At 39.8% G+C, this 15214-nt stretch overlaps 1 protein-coding gene and 1 long non-coding RNA gene across 13 annotated transcripts in view; one reads left to right on the top strand and one right to left on the bottom strand.

Moving 5' to 3' along the window:
- Positions 1-15214, top strand: part of MKLN1 (muskelin 1) — a 379019-nt gene that overhangs the window by 110955 nt on the left and 252850 nt on the right. The gene's annotated exons all lie outside the window — the stretch shown is intronic.
- Positions 1-15214, bottom strand: part of LOC103013055 (uncharacterized) — a 61212-nt gene that overhangs the window by 3641 nt on the left and 42357 nt on the right. For 6 of the 11 annotated variants that reach the window (XR_009008794.1, XR_009008793.1, XR_450545.2 and 3 more), the window contains 3 exons: positions 13820-13904; positions 4674-5141; positions 2720-3946 (listed from right to left, as the gene is read on the bottom strand). This is a non-coding gene — a long non-coding RNA (uncharacterized LOC103013055). The other 5 variants (XR_450547.2, XR_009008796.1, XR_009008791.1 and 2 more) reach the window with 5 other exon arrangements.

Below are 15214 nucleotides of genomic sequence, written 5' to 3'. Positions count from 1 at the left end.
CTTCCTCCACACACATGCCCATATGGTACAAGGTGAAAGCTTAGAGACTCCACTCACTGGAAAGGCAGATAAAAGAGCAATGTCCTTACATTGGTGGGCGTTCTCTTCTCCAGCATTTTCAGACTTGCTCTCATTTCTACTCATTCTATTTTACATTCCCAATTCTTTCCTTTTTGTGAGAGGTAGACCAGAGAGGACAAAAGAGAAGGATTTATGCCTTGTTGGTGCCTCCTGGGCATATAAAGAAGCCTAGTAAAATGATACTGATAATAAACTCTGAATTCACCGTAGAAAACGTCAACACCAAAACACCAGTATTAGTTCATTAATCTACTTAAAGCCCTTTGTAAAATGGCTGATACTTTACTCAACTGGATAGTGACTAGTTTTCAGTAAATCAGATGATTTACTTTTGAAAGGGACCACAGAGATCACTCTGTCCAGTCTTTCATTCAGTGGGCATGCATTTACTGAGCACCTGCAATGAGCAGACCCTGAGCCACGCCCCCCAGGGCAATGCTTTTCAAGCTTCACTGTGTGTGCATGTTACCTGGGAAACTTGCTAAAATGCAGATTCTGATTCAAGAGGCCTGGAGTCAGGGCTCGAGGTTCGGCATTTCCGTAAGGTCCGGGGAGATGTCCCCGCTGCTGCCCACGAACCACAGTTTGAGGAGCAAGACTACAGGGCTCTTCATAGAGCCAGACAAGGCTTGACTCTGTCCCTGAGGAACATCGGGGGCCCACAGGCTCTGGGATGCTGCCCTATGAATTCCTTCTCCTCAGCTGCTGATAATTATCTGTGAGGCCCAGACAATGCTGATCTGTTCTTCCCAATGCTTTTGGCTTTCTCATGTCTTCACTCCCAGTGGAAGGTATTAAAACTGCAAAACTCAAATTGGGATTAGGGCAAGGAAAAGGCTCATTTATTTATTTATTTATTATAAATTTATTTATTTTATTTATTTATTTTTGGCTGTGTTGGGTCTTTGTTGCTACGTGTGGGCTTTCTCTACTTGCAGCGAGCGGGGGCTACTCTTCGTTGCGGTGCATGGGCTTTTCATCGTGGTGGCTTCTCTTGTTGTGGAGCATGGGCTCTAGGAGCACGGGCTTCAGTAGTTGTAGCACGCGGGCTCAGCAGTTGTGGCTTGTGGGCTCTAGAGCTCAGGCTCAGTAGTTGTGGTGCACGGGCTTAGTGGCTCTGCAGCATGTGGGATCTTCCCGGACCAGGGCTCGAACCCGTGTCCCCTGCATTGGCAGGCAGATTCTTAACCACTGCACCACCAGGGAAGTCCAAGGCCCATTTATTTATTTATTATAAATTTTTAAATTTTATTTATTTATTTTTGGCTGCATTGAGTCTTCGTTGCTGCGCACGCAGGCTTTCTCTAGTTGTGGTGAGCGGGGGCTACTCTTTGTTGCAGTGCACATGCTTCTCGTTGCAGTGGCTTCTCTTGTTGCGGAGCATGGGCTCTAGGCACGCGGGCTTCAGTAGTTGTGGCTTACGGGCTCTAGAGCGCAGGCTCAGTAGTTGTAGTGCACTGGCTTAGTTGCTCTGCAGCATGTGGGATCTTCCCGGACCAGGGCTCGAACCCATGTCCCCTGCATTGGCAGGCAGGTTCTTAACCACTGCGCCACCAGGGAAGCCCCAAGGCCCATTTATCTTTAACCTTTGTTCTGAAATCTAGTCTAGGCCATTTTACCAGCGATCTCTGAACTCACATTTTAAGCAGAGCCTGATTAACAATAAAGTATTTCTTTGATTACTACAGAGATCTCCTTTTATGATTTGTTAGTTTGTGTACTTTGCCAATTTTTCTATTAGGGTCTTTGTCTTTTCATTATTGAGTTGTGATAGTTCTTTATTAAAATATTAAGGAGGATCTCTTTGCCCCTAATAAAGGATTTTTTTTGTCTTTTAATTTTGTCTATTCATTTTGGAGTTAAGAATCTTAGACTCTAGGTTAACATTAATTTTCTTGCTTATCTGAGCAAGCCCCTTTACCTGTTATGACGTGGTTCCTTTACCTGTAAATGGAGGCAATAAAGACTACATACTGAGTATATGTTGAGTATAGAACTGTTGAGTATGAAAAGGAAATACATGTGGGATGATGCTATACAATCATAGGACATGGTTACTTTGGTTTCAGAGTTTATATTAATCTGATAGTATTATTGAACCTAGAGTAGGACATAGCTGACTGATGTTAACAAGTACCAGTTTTGTTTGTTTCATTTTGTTTTGCTTTTAGTTTGGTTTTGGTTAAACAAACAGTTGTTGAGCACTTACAAGTACTTTGAGTGCTGTTCTAGGTTTTAGTAACACGAACATACATAGAGTTAGAAGCTGCCTATTAACAACTTCATATGTGTAAAAGTGCTTATGATTTCTGTTTTCCTTTTGCCTCCTCAACTGCAACTTTCTAAGTTGTCAACAGACGAGACCTTCTACCACTCCTAACACGTCCAATTAAGAAACTACCTCAGTACTGAGGCAAATGACCCAGTTGTTCCTTGGTCTCTACATTAACTGTCTCATGTCTACTAGAACGTTATACTTGTTAAAATTATTAATTTATATAGTAGAAGTTATGAGTGATAGTATTCCAATTCAGATTGTTAGGTTTTTGTCTAGCTTAAAGAAACAGAAAACGTGTACTTCCACCCTCATCTATGATGTTTAATGCCTTTAAGTTCTCTCCATTACTGCCTGAAAAAAAAAAAAAGACAGACAAGACAGAAAGAATATAATGAACCATTAATAGTAAAACAGAAATAGAAATGTCTGAAGACAATGTCTTTTGCCTCTAGTTGGTGTTTGTTGTTTGATACAGTCAAAGGAAAGAAACTCTAACAGCAAAATTTTAACTATCATCCAGGTAAAGCATACTCCCACACTCCCACTGGTTCCCCCTATATTCTTCCTACACAAAATCTGCCTTATGAGTCTCTACACTGAGCATAGATAAAATAAAGAGTCAATATTATTGAATCCCATCCATTTGCCAAGCACTGTGCTAAGTGCTTTCACATACATTTTCTCATCTAATGGATCTTTTACTTTCTTACTGCAGGGGAGAAGGTGAGATTGTGCCTTTGCTTTGCTACTTCCTCTTCCTAGCGTCCTTACTCTTCTGTGTAAGCCTTACACTGCAATCAAGGGAACCCAGTTTGAAGCAAAATCCATTCTTTTTTTTCATTTCATCCAGGTCCACAGCAAAAAGTTGACTGATTTCTCATTTCTGGGAGATGAGAGATGTGTTGATTTAGGAAAAAATGAATGGAACAGGGCTTAGGGCTAAATGTTCTTTTACATACATGGGTGGGCACCTACCTCTGATGAGAAGTCTCTCTTTTTCTGGCTTCTTTCCCAGATAATCCATTGAACTCTCCAAGCAAAAGCATCGTATACATCCAACTCCTCCTTTGATTTATTTCTTTATATATGAACACAGGTTCCTTACCACCTCCTTCACCCACCCATGACCCACCAAAAACAAAAAGAGAAAAAAAGAAAATCTCTCCTGCAGAAACATGACAGATCTTATCTAGTCCTGAGATTAACTGCTATTTTCTCCTCTTACCATGATTCCAAATTTTGGACTCCACTAATGAAAACATAGCCTGGGTGACATTGCATAACCAGTGAGAAAGGAATCTTCCCTCGGTAATGAGAGAAGGGCTGAGTCACTATCTCAGCTCTTAGGAATGGCTCTCCAGCTGCTGACTGAGGCCACAAGGGTTCAGCCACGAGGCCGGCAGGGACCTCCCCAGTGACTAACAAAAAAGAGGCAACCAGAACTAGCCAGAGTGAACTGGGGCAACTGACCCATTTGTAGATGTACCCCCAAGGACAGTGGCCAGCAGTCCAAGTTGCAGTGTCCTGGCAGTGTAGCAAATGCCGGATCCGATCTGATGGATGAATGATGCCCGACAACAGAAGACTCTGGAAAAGGATACTTGTAATTAGCATGTGGTGGCATTTTTATTCCAGAGGTTTAGTCTCTATTCTTTCACATATACAACAGACATTTGAGTGAATATATTAGGCACTGAACTAGAGGTTGGCATATTCCTTGCCCTCAGGGAGTTGACAGTTCAGCAGAAAGGGAGTAAACATAGGAGCTCTAAGAGAACATAGAAGAGGCGCTTAAGTTTTGACAGTTAGAAAAGCTTCCCCAAGAATGTGAAAGGTTTATGGGGGGGGGTGGGGCATGGAGAAGGGACACTCCAGGTGAAGGAGGCAACAGTGAAAAGTCACAGAGGCAAGAGAGAACAGGTGGTTCACTGGAGAAGGTAAGTGGTTTGGTGTGGCCAACATCAGAATATGCAGGGGAAGGGGCAAGAGATGATCCTGGAGAGGTGAGCAGGGGTCAGATTAAAGGTGTAATCTTGTGTGTATGTAAGAGGGTCTAAGTTCTATCCTGAGGGCAATGGGAACCACTGACTTTCTGTGGGAGAAGGACGTGTCAGATCTGTTTTTTTAGGAAGTTTTCTCACTGGTTGTAATATGGAGATTGGATGTAAGGAAAGCAAGTATAGAAGTAGGAAGACCAGGTTGGAGGATCTTGCAGTAATTGAAGAAAAAAATAATGTGGGTCTGAACTATAGCAGAGGCAATAGGGATGCAAGAAAGATGAGGCTGAGTGATACAAAAGTAGTTACCAACTGACCTTAGTGATTAGCCACAGGTGGGGCCTGTAGAGCTCAGAATGACTTTCACCTTTGGTGGGTGGGGAGAGATGATGGGAGCAGAAGGCTTGCTGGAAGGAGATGATGAGTTCAGGTTGAAGCAGGAACCTAGGATGGAAACCCTGCCATTGACCTGAATATCAGTGTTGGAAGGTCAGGGCAACTCAGTGACATTCAGGACTCCCCAGGTATACCCCAAAGGAGACTTAAGGACAATTCCAGACCTCACCAGCTAGAGAGGATGGGCCTCCTAGTACAAGTTCCTCCTTAGAAGCCTGGCTTATTAAGACTGAATCTGTGCAGGACTGGGGCTGCTGATGAGAGGTCTTCAGAACCTGCAGCCAAACAGGGCCTGACAAGCTGTTTCCATGGAGACGCAGTGTGTGCAGGAGGGAGTGAGTAGGAGGGCTGATCCATTCCAGAGCCTTGGGTCACAGGGCTGCAGTGGCCTAACAGATAAACAGGAAAAAGACATAGTCAATCAGAAAAGGATGTTCAAAACTATTGGCAGTTAACTGGGGTTATATCATCATAATTCTAGATTAAGTCTAACAATTTAGAAGGATTAGCGTAAGCCACTTAATGATCCTGCTAGTTATTTCAGGTACCACTTAATGAGGGTACACAGAAGTGGATGCCAACTCAGACTAACTCCAAATGTACATACACCCTTCTTAAGCCTTTCTGCACCCCTGGACTCTAAGTAGCTACATATTATTTCCAAGTTTCTGGGGAAACAGGCAGAGATATGGGAAGTTAATTTTTTTTCCGTTTGCCATGCTGTTGGCAGTAATACTCAGGAAATCTTTGGAGCTCTTCAGGAACCTCAGGTGCTGGCAAAGCCTCAGATTAGATGTTATTATTAAACAATTTGAGGAACATTCTGGACAGAGAGCCAGCAGCAGTGGGGCCCCAAGGAGTGTGTGTGTGTGTGTGTGTGTGTGTGTGTGTGTGTGTGTGTGGTAGAATATACATAACATGAAATTGACTATTTTGACCATTTTTAAATGTACAATTCAGTGGCATTAAGTATATACATAATCTTGTGTAACCATTACCACTATCTCTTTCCAAAACTTTACCATCATCCAAAATAAAAGCTCTATGACCATTAAGCAATGATTCCCTATTGGGCCCCAAATGTTTTTTAACAACTTTATTGTGCTGTGAAAACTCTGCCTACCAGTCAGGACAATAGTTTGGCTGCTGCAAGTAAGAAAACTAGCTCGATCTTGGTTTGGTCAGTTGCTTTCAATTTAGATCTGGGGTTTTTTGGCCAAAGAGTCCTCGCCCTGTGGATGAGCTTGTTAAACCTAATCTCTGGAGGGAGACCGATTTTAACCACCTTAATGACTGATGGGACTTACTAATCTTGATCTCCAAGTATTCAAATGGCTTGTGGCAGTGCTTATTAAGAAGTCAGTAAAAAGTAAGTCAGGGCCACAGGCCCTTGTAAAGATGTTACTGGAGGCAAACTTTGTTCCAAAGATAGCTGGAAGATGAACTGTCTAGGAACAACTTCATTTTAAGTGACCAAAAATAATAGTGCCTGGGGAGGATGAGACATGATTCTGGCTTGGAACAGTAGACTAGGACCAAAAGATCAGAACCGGAAATTCCAAGTTTCCTACTGCCTTTTCTTTCACAAATTAAAACATTTAGTGAGGGTAGGGATAAACTTTGTGATTTCCTTTCTTCATCCAACAAGTTCAAGGTGTTTACAACATGATGCTTATTAGACAAGACTCAATCTGCAGTTCACAAATCCAAAGCAGCAATAACTCTCAAAGCCCAGGCAGATACTTCCCAGATGCATGATGTCAGTCACAAGAAATAGCAGGATGGACAAAGAATAGGGAAGATTTTGTGAAAATCACTCCACCATAAATACAATCTAAACTACATGCCCTATTTGGGGACCAGCAGTGAGACAAATACTTGAACACAATATGCTATTCCAGGGAACTGGAGCTCAGAAGAGGTTGACTGGCTTACTCTGCATCACCTAGAAATCCAAGGAGAGAGCTAAGATTTAGTACACTTGTTTCCTGATACCTGGTTTAGTGGTTTATTTTTATTAGTATCTGCTGGTATTCTGTGCTTGGAGTGCATAAGGGAGATGGTTCTCAGAGATTCTCTGTGAAGTTTTCATCTGGTCAGGAGTGATCTATCAGTACCTTTACCTCAAATTCACCTCCAATTTAGTCTTCATATCATACTTGGTTCAGAACCCAAATTCTGAACAGTTCAGAAAAATGAGGGGATCAGTATCCAGACCTGCTACAATATATTATCTAAAATGTCCAGTGTTCAACAAAAAAATTATGAGACATGCAAAGAAACAAGGAAAGTATGATGTGACCCATACACGGGAGGAAAAAAGCCATCAACAGAAACTCCCTGTGAGAGGGTCCAGATATCCAACTTAGCAGACAAAGACTTCAAAGCAGCTATCATAAATATATTGAAAGAACTGAAGAAAACCATGCTTAAAGAATCAAAAGAGGGCTTCCCTGGTGGCGCAGTGGTTGAGAATCTGCCTGCTAATGCAGGGGACACAGGTTCGAGCCCTGGTCTGGGAAGATCCCACATGCCGCGGAGCAACTAGGCCTGTGAGCCACAACTGCTGAGCCTGAGCATCTGGAGCCTGTGCTCCGCAACAAGAGAGGCCACAATAGTGAGAGGCCCGCGCACCGTGATGAAGAGTGGCCCCCGCTTGCCGCAGCTAGAGAAAGCCCTCGCACAGAAACGAAGACCCAACACAGCCCAGTGAATAAATAAATAAATAAATAAATAATTAAAGGTACTAATAATTAAAAAAAAACGAATCAAAAGAAGGTAGAGTAACAATCTCTCATAAGATAATCAATAAAGAGATGGAAATTATTATTGTTTTTAAAAGAACCTAATGGATATCCTGAACTTGAAAACTGTGATAATAGAAAAAAAATTCACTAGAGGGGCTCAGCAGTATATTTGAACTGGTATAAGAAAGAATCAGCAAACTTGAAGATAGATAGATAGATGATAGATAGATATTATTTGATCTCAAAAACAGAGAGAAAAGAGGATGAAGAAATATGAACAGAACTTCAGAGGAATGTGAGAATCATTGAGCACATCAACACATGCACAATGTGAGTTCCAGAAGGAGAAAGAGAAAGAGAGTAGCAGAAAAGTATTTAAAGAAATAATAGCTGAAAACTTCTGAAATTTGATGAAAAACATTAATCTACACATCCAAGAAGCTCAACTAATCCCAAGTAGAATAAACACAAAGAGATCCACATTCAGACACATCATAGTAAAAACGTTGAAAGTGAATATCTAGAAAACAGCAAGAAAAAAACCCAACACATTACAAACAAGGGAACCCAAATAAGATTAATAATTGACTTCTCACCAGAAACAATGGAGGCTAGAAACCAATGAGATGCCATATTCAAAATGCTGAGGGGAAAATCCCTGTCAAATAGGAATCTTTTATCCAGTAAACTATTTCTCAAAAATGAAAGTGAAACAGAGACAATCCCAGATAAACAAAATCTGAGAGAATTCACTGCTAGCTAGAGTTACAAGAAACAAGGAAGTTCTTCAAGCTGACTCAAATCCACACAAAAAACCAAAGAGCACTAGTAAATATAATTATGTAATTATAAAAGACAGTATATCAGTATATATTTTTCTCCCTTTTTTCTCTTAAATGATCTAGAAAGCAGTTGTATAAAAGAACATATTTGATAATGACAGTACAATGGAGGTGGGTGGGAACAAAGCTGTAGTGGAATAAGAAATGAGTTACAAGATGGTAACTCAAATCTGCAGGAACAAATGAAGAGAACCATAATTGGTAAATAAGAAGGTGACATAAAAAACTCTAAATATAACTTGCTTTCCTTTCTTTTCTCAACCTTAAAAAATGACATAAAATTATATTAATGAATAATTATGACAGTGTATTATTCGGTTTGTAACAAAACTATAAACCAGTTAGACCTAACAGACATCTATAAAATGCTCCAACCACCAACAGCAAAATACACATTCTTCTCAGATGAATATGGACTATTCTCCAGGATAGATTATATTCTAGATTATAAAACAAGCCCTAATAAATTTAAAAGATTTGAAGTTATACAAAACATGACTTCTGACCACAATGGAAATAAAGTAGAATCAGTAAGACAAGGAAATTTGGTAAATTCACAAATATGTGGATATTAAACAATTCACTCCTAAATAACCGATAGGTCAAAAAAGAAATTACAAAGGAAATTAGAACATACTTTGAGATGAATGAAAATGGAAGCAAAACATACCAAAACTTATGGAATGTACCAAAGCAGTACCTAGAAAGAAATGTATAGCTGTAGATGCCTATATTGAAGAAAAAAAAAAAAGAAAAAAGATCTCAAATCAATAACCTATTCTTCCATTTTCAGAAACTAGAAAAAGAAGAGCAAACTAAACCCAAATCAAGCAGATGGAAGGAAATAGATTAGAGTGGAAATTAATGGAACAAAGGATAGGAAAAACAATAGAGAAAATGAACAAAACCAAAAGCCGGTTCTTTGAAAAGATCTACAAAATGACAAACCTTTAGCTAGACTGACCAAGAAACAAAAGAGAGAAGATTCAAATTACTAAAATCAGAAATAAAAGAGGGGCTTCCCTGGTGGCGCAGTGGTTGAGAATCTGCCTGCCAATGCAGGGGACATGGGTTCAAGCCCTGGTCTGGGAAGATCCCACATGCCGCGGAGCAACTAGGCCCGTGAGCCACAACTACTGAGCCTGCGCATCTGGAGCCTGTGCCCCACAACAAAAGAGGCCGCGATAGTGAGAGGCCCGTGCACCGTGATGAAGAGTGGCCCCCGCACCACGATGAAGAGTGGCCCCCGCTTGCCGCAACTAGAGAAAGCCCTCACACAAAAAGAAGACCCAACACAGCCAAAAATAAATAAATAAATAAATAAATAAAGTAGCTATTAATTAAAAAAAAAAAAAGAAAGAAAAGAGGACACTACTACCAACTCCACAAAAATAAAAAGGATAAAAAAGCGAATACTATGAACAATTGTATGCCAATAAATTAGATAACTTGTATAAAATGGACCAATTCTTTGAAAGACAGAAACTACAGACTTCCCTGGTGGCACAGTGGTTAAGAATCCACCTGCCAATGTAGGGGACACGGGTTTGAGCCCTGGTCCGGGAAGATTCCACATGCCGCGGAGCAACTAAGCCCATGAGCCACAACTACTGAAGCCCGCATGCCTAGAGCCTGTGCCAGCAACGAAGACCCAATGCAGCCTAAAATAAATAAATTGAAAAAAAAAAAAAACTACACAAACTATGCAAGAAGAACAGAAAATCATAATAAATCTGTAACAAATAAACTGATTGAGTTAGGAATTTAAGACTTCCCACAAAGAAGAGGTCAGGCCCAGATGAGGTCACTGTTGAATTTTACCAAAATTTAAAGAATTAATACAAAATTTTCACAAACTCTTCCAAAAAATAGAAGAGGAAGTAACACTTCCAACTCATTCTTTGAGGCTGATATTACCCTGATACCAAAGCCAGACATCACAGGAAAAGTACAGAACAATATCTCTTATGAATAAAAATTGTCAACATTATACTAGCAAACTGAATCCAGCAACATATAAAAGTGACTATACACTTAGAAGAAAACAGGACAGAGCTTTACAACATTGGATTTGGCAATGATCTCTTGGATATGATACCAAAGACATAGGTAACGAAAGAAAAAATAGATTATGTCTAGAAATATAGAAAGAACACTTACAACTCAATAATAAGACAAATAACCCAATTTTAAAATGGACAGGGAACCCTCCTACACTGTTGGTGGGAATGTAAATTGGTATAACCATTATGGAGAACAGTATGGAGGTTCCTTAAAAAACTAAATACAGGACTACCATATGATCCAGCAATCCCACTCCTGGGCATATATACAGAGAAAACTATAATTCAAAAAGATACATGCACCCCAGTGTTCACTGCAGCGCTGTTTACAATAGCCAAGACATGGAAGCAACCTAAATGTCCATCGACAGATGAATGGATAAAGAAGATGTGGCACATATATACAATGGAATTACTCAGCCATAAAAAATAACAAAATAATGCCATTTGCAGCAACATGGATGGACCTAGATATTACCATACTAAGTGAAGTAAGTCAGACAGAAAGACAAATATCATATGATATCACTTATATGTGGAATCTAATAAAAAATGATATAAATGAACTTTTTTACAAAACAGAAACAGACTCACAGATCTTGAAATCAAACTTATGGTTACCAAAAGGGAAACATGGGGGAAGTGATAAATTAGGAGATTGGGATTAACATATACACACTACTATATATAAAATAGATAACAAGGACCTACTGTATAGCACAGAGAACTCTACTCAATATTCTGTAATAACCTATATGGGAAACGAATCTGAAAAAGAATGGAGATACACACACACACACACACACACACACACACACACACACACACACCCCTGAAACTAACAAAACATTGAAAATCAACTATACTCCAGTAAAAATTTTAAAAAAATAAGTAAATAAAGCCATGTGAACCAATCTTAGGACCACACCAGGCATGCTCTACAAAAGCAACCTGGTTTCCTCCCAAAATGGATATATCCTGAAGACCCTAAATTGCTTATAAAAACAATTAAAGCCAATCACATTTGATACCCTAAAAAATAAAATGGACAAAGAATTTGAATAAACATTCCTTCAAGGAAGATATACAAAAGGCCAGTCAATAAGCACATGAACAGGTGCTCAACATCATTAGCTGTCAAGGAAATACAAATCAAAACTAAAATGAGATACCTCTTAATACCCCCTAGGATAGCTATAGTCAAAAAGACAGATAGTATTAAGGGTTGATGAAGATGTGGAGAAATTGGAATCTTCATACATTCCTCGTAGGAATGTAAAATGATACACCACTTTGGAAATCTGTCTGGCAGCTCCTCAAAAGACTATAACATAGAGTTACTATATAACCCAGCAACTCCTCTCCTACATATACAACCAAAAGAAATGAAAATATATGTCCACACAAAAACTGCACATGAATGGTCATAGCAGCAGTAGTCATAATAGTCTAAAATTAGAAACAATCTGGAGAAGTTGATTTGCAAACTACGTTCCTGCTTCTCCATTCTTTGGCCATTGAATACAGATTGTGCTGTTCCAGTCTCAAAAAAAAAAAAAAGAGAGAGAGAGAAAGAGAGAAAACAACCCAAATGTCTCTCAGCTAATGACTGGTTAGATAAAATATGGTATATCCATACAATAGATGTTATTTGGCGATGAAAAGGAATGAAGTACTGCAACATGGATATAAACCTTGAAAACATTATGCTATGTGAAAAAGGCCTGATTCCATTTATATGAAATGTCCAGAAAAGCAAATCTATAGAGACAGAAAATAGAGTAGCAATTGCCTAATTGCTGAGGTTTGATGGAGGAGGTTAGGAGGAAATGGGGAGTGACTGCTAATGGGTACAAGGTTTCTTTTTGGGGGTGATAAAATATTCTAAAATTGACTGTGGTTATGTTTGCACAACTCTGTAAAAATACTAAAAAATATTGAGCTGTATACTTTAAATGGGTGAATTGTATAATATGTGATGTATATGTCAATAAAGCTGTTAGATATATATAGAAAGATGGATGATAGATAGATGGATAAATGGATGGATGGATGGATAGATAGATAGATAAAGGTATTATTAGGACAAGGGATAAAAGAATGCCTAAACCCAGGCTTAGCCCAGGTACCACTGTTAGCCCTGACAGTTGAGTCAATAATAATGTAACATTTTGTTAATCGGGTTGCACCTAAAATGCTAATGCAGAGCTCTCTGTTAAACTGGCCTAGATCTCATAGCCAAGATAGAAGATTAGGGGGCATTTTTCCTTGCCCTAAGCCCAAACCTGAGTCTTGCAATTTTATCACCCTCCACTGGGTGTGTAATAAGAGAGCAGTCGAGAGCATCTGAGAGAATGTAGGAGAACCAAATAGCTGAACTTCATGGTGTGAGGGAGAATTGCCCTCCTAACACTGAGGCCACCACGAAGGAGGAAAGGGATGGGGGAGAAGAAGGGCGATGCAGAAGGCCCGGTGACCCTACTCACCGTAAATGTGGATCTCTGCCTGCAATTAGAGTACTGTCTCCTCTTGCAGAATAGGAAGGAGAGGATAGAGAGAAGGTTGATGTTCCTCTCCTTTAAGCTTGTAGTTGGAGGAAGATTCCTGACAGAGATACGTATAGAGATGCAGGTAGTGGAGAAGACAGGGTCAAACCAAACCTGAGCAGAATGCCTTGGTGAGTAAGAATGTTTCACAGTTCCATGAAAATCAAAGACCCATTAGAAGAAGCTGAGTAAGATTTTAACCCATAAAGAAATTGCAGAGTTATTAAAGCAATTTGTGTTTTATGGCAAGGTTACAATTGTTGGTATAAATGAAGTGCTTTGCAGATGTTATCAGGTATCTTAGGCAGGGGAAGCCATGCATTTACTGTATTAGTGCCTTGGGTGGTTCTTTTTTCAAAGTCTTCTTCCCTTCTCTTCTGAATGCATTTCTAGTCAGGGTACACTAAAGTTCTGTTCACGAAGAAGAATAAGGATGGAGATGAACTTCAAAACTGTACAGAAGAGATACAACCTAGTGACTTGCTTTATGGTGCATAGTTTTGTAGAAGGAAAATGACCCGCAGTGTCTTTGGTGAAAACAATCCTTTTCCTCTCTGTTTAGCTCCCATAACTGCAACAGTTTGACCTTTCAGTGAAATTAAGCAGCCCAAACCCCAAAGAAGGACACAGGGGTAACAGGAAAACCAGTTACAGCTGAGAGCAATGATTCTCTGTACAGACTTCCTGCCCTCCCATTTTGGGTTGAAACTTTTTCTTCATCTTTTTGAACTTTCTCTTCAGCTGCCTTTCGTATGTAACACCTCTATTAGGGTTATGTGACTCTGACCACCAACACTCTTCCTGTGCCACCCACCTCCTTACCCTGGAAAGTCTGGCCTTCCAGAGAGCATCACCTTAGAGTAACTTACATTTCCAATTCAGATCTCCAGTCATCGTTTGTGGTGTCTTATAGAAAGGTGATTTGTTCACGATTCCCTTCTCCTTTGCAAAATTCTAATACATAGAAGGAATCAGAATAATATAATGAACATCCAATATCTACCATCTAGATCAAACAATTGCTAAAATTTTTCCATATATTCTCCATTTTTCCTTTTTCTTTCTTTTTTTTTTTGCTGAAGTAATTTAAAGCAAGTTATAGAAACATATATGTTTCCCTCCTAAATATTTCAACATTTATCTCTAAATAATAAACACATCTTTATCAGGTAAACACAGTTCCATTCTCACACTTCACATGATTCCTATAATTTCTCAATAGCATGTAATACCCACCCACATTCAAATATTCCCTACTTGTTCCCAAAATGTCTTTTTAAAAAATATGTGGTAAAATATGCATATTGTAAAATTTTCCATTTTAAGTGTCCAATTCAGTGGCATTGTCTATTCACAATATTGTGTAATCACCACCATTTCCAGAACTTTTTCATTATGCCAAACAAACTCTATACCCTTTAAGAATAACTCTCCATTTCCCCCTCCTCCCAAATGACTTTTAAAGATGGTTAATTCAAACATATTTTATCTGGTTGTTATGTTTCTTAAGGCTCCTAATCTAGACCTGTCTCCTCACACCATACCCACATGCATTTTATTTTTATGACATTGACTTCTTTTTTTGGGGGGGGTGGTGGTTAGAATGCAAGTTTTATTTTTGAATCCTCATTGAAATAAATATGTTAATCTTTGAAAAATATTTGGTTATATGCCACTAAAATTATCCCTAGAGCCCCCGGTGATAGTCATGCCCCATTCTGGAAAACACTACCATAGGGAATTACTGGGGTACCCTGGGGAGGTAGGATGAGGCCACTGCTTGTTGAGCAAGGGTCATCTGTGTCCCAGGTAAGCTGCTTGCTGCTGTTCATAATTCTCTGAGCCCCAGACCTACCAGCATATTGGATCTTATCTCTCCTGGCTGGCAACACTTTGGTGGCTCCCTATTCTCTTCTAGATAGAAGAGTAAATGCCTTAACATAACCTACAAGGTCCTTCGGGGATCCTGGGATAGGCCTACCATGGCCCCATCAGGCTGGTGAAGAGAGGGAGAGAGGAGACAGGGAGGATCCCCTGGAGGAAGTGACATCTGAGCTGAAGTCTAACCGATTTATGGAGAGAACTAGGTGATGGTAGTGAAGAGCTTTTTTAGGTAGAAGGAACAGCATGTGCAAATTTCCTGAGGCAGGAAGGAACAATGTGCATGTGAGCACCTGAAAGAGGCACTAGAGGAAGAGTCGGGGAGAGGAGTTTGCAGGGGCCAGACCCTGCCTGCAGTCCCTGGAGGCATCACAAGCATTGGG

This window comes from Balaenoptera acutorostrata, chromosome 7 (assembly GCF_949987535.1).
Source record: "Balaenoptera acutorostrata chromosome 7, mBalAcu1.1, whole genome shotgun sequence".
Lineage (NCBI taxonomy): Eukaryota > Metazoa > Chordata > Mammalia > Artiodactyla > Balaenopteridae > Balaenoptera > Balaenoptera acutorostrata.
The sequence above is the reverse complement of the archived record's forward strand: the minus strand, read 5'-3'. Positions and strand labels throughout refer to the sequence as shown.